We start from the raw sequence: 1,924 nt of genomic DNA, 5'->3' as shown, positions 1-1,924 counted from the left end.
CATAAGATAGGCAACAAAAAAGTCTCAATAAATTTAAGAGTGTCAAAATTATATCAGTACTCTTGCTGACCACAGTGGAAAAAAATTGGAAGCCTGAATACAGAAAGGAATGTTCAAAACTATATAAATATGTGGAAATTAAATAATCTGCTCCTGAATAATCTTTGGGTCAACAATAAAATTAAGATTGAAATTTAAAAATCCTTTGAACGGAATGATAATAATGACACAACCTATCAAAACATCTGAGATACAGCAAAAGTGGTGCTAAGAGGAAACTTCATAGCATTAAATGCCTACAGCAAAAAGTCTGAAAGAACTTGGCTTGGCTGCAGGGTAGGCCACGGCAGAGAAAATGGCAGATGGGAAGGTGGGAGAGGAGAAGGCTAAAAAGTTGCAGTGAGCTGGAGCCATTGGAGGACCTGAAGAAGAAGTGAAAAAACCTGTGAAAACTAAGACTGTTTATTCCAGTAATGGAGGAAAAAGTTCTGGTCGCAGCACTGAGAAGCCATCAGCTGAAAAAGAAGCTGCAGTCCTCCCAACAAAGCCTACAAAGATCAAGTTTAGATCTGCCACAGGTAGTCAGATGACAAAGAAAGCATCAGCCATATCCATCAAACCTGGATTAAGTAAGTCTAAAGAACCTGTTCCAACTCTTGCTTCAAAAATTATTTTGGTAGCAGCAGGTTTTAATGAAGATGAAGGTAGTCAACCTGAGGCAATGCCTCCAGAAACAAAGATGAGGATTAAAAATATTGGAAGAAATACATTAACATCAGCTGGACAAAACTCCTTCAATAAAAGAAGCATGTGTTTTTTGTTAACCAGAAGCTATGGGAGCAAAATATAAAACCTCATCTTGGTGTAATGCCCATGACTATGACAATTAAATACACTGTTTTGAAACTGCGGTGTGGGGAGAGTGTAAAGTTCAATGAAACAGTTTCCTTTTTAAAGAATGGTATAAGACTGTCTTTGGAGCCGCTTTTCTTTTTCTTTTTCATTTTTTTAAAAGATTGAGTGACACACTAATAAATCAGAGTTTGAAATTAGTGATAATTTATGTTTTCTATACGGATTTCAAGAAATTTGCTAATATTGTGGTTTCATGTGGTTAGTTTCCACAGGTTACAGAAGACAACAAAATCAGAAACGATACCTTTTTAAGAATTGCATTTTTTAGACACAACTATTAGCAAATTAAGAGAAAAGCAAAAAGTTACTGTAAATTGATAACTACAAGCAGTTACCCTCTTGACTACCTTATTACCTAAACCGTCTGGCTCCCAAGAACAGCCTTACAGGGAGAGGGAGTATAGTACTGGGAGGAAAATGCTACTTAACTATTGACTGAAAGTAAATTTAGATAAAATACAGTTTTTTTCCTTATGGGTATTTGTTTTGTTTCAAGTCATCATAAACTAGGTATTGCATTGCTGTCAGTGGATACAGATGCTTAGCTCTTAAAAACTTTTTTTTAGTCAGGAAAAAACAGGTGCTGGAGAGGATGTGGAGAAATAGGAATGCTTTTACACTGTTGGTGGGACTGTAAACTAGTTCAACCATTGTGGACGTCAGTGTGGCGATTCCTCAAGGATCTAGAACTAGAAATACCATTTGACTCGGTCATCCCATTACTGGGTACATACCAAAAGGATTATAAATCATGCTGCTATAAAAACGCATGCACACGTATATTTATTGCGACACTATTCACAATAGCAAAGACTTGGAACCAACCCAAATGTCCATCAATGATAGACTGGATTAAGAAAATGTGGCACATATACACCATGGAATACTATGCAGCCATAAAAAAGGATGAGTTCATGTCCTTTGTAGGGACATGGATGAAGCTGGAAACCATCATTCTCAGCAAACTATCGCAAGGACAAAAAACCAAACACCACATGTTCTCACTCAT

General features: G+C 36.7%; 1 pseudogene; it reads left to right on the top strand.

Annotated features, from left to right (window-relative positions):
* Positions 1-355: 355 nt before the first annotated feature.
* LOC116811336 (PEST proteolytic signal-containing nuclear protein-like) lies at positions 356-890 on the top strand (annotated as a pseudogene).
* The last annotated feature ends 1,034 nt before the right edge of the window (positions 891-1,924 follow it).

This window comes from Hylobates moloch, unplaced genomic scaffold (genome assembly GCF_009828535.3).
Source record: "Hylobates moloch isolate HMO894 unplaced genomic scaffold, HMol_V3 SCAFFOLD_7, whole genome shotgun sequence".
Lineage (NCBI taxonomy): Eukaryota > Metazoa > Chordata > Mammalia > Primates > Hylobatidae > Hylobates > Hylobates moloch.
The sequence above is the reverse complement of the archived record's forward strand: the minus strand, read 5'-3'. Positions and strand labels throughout refer to the sequence as shown.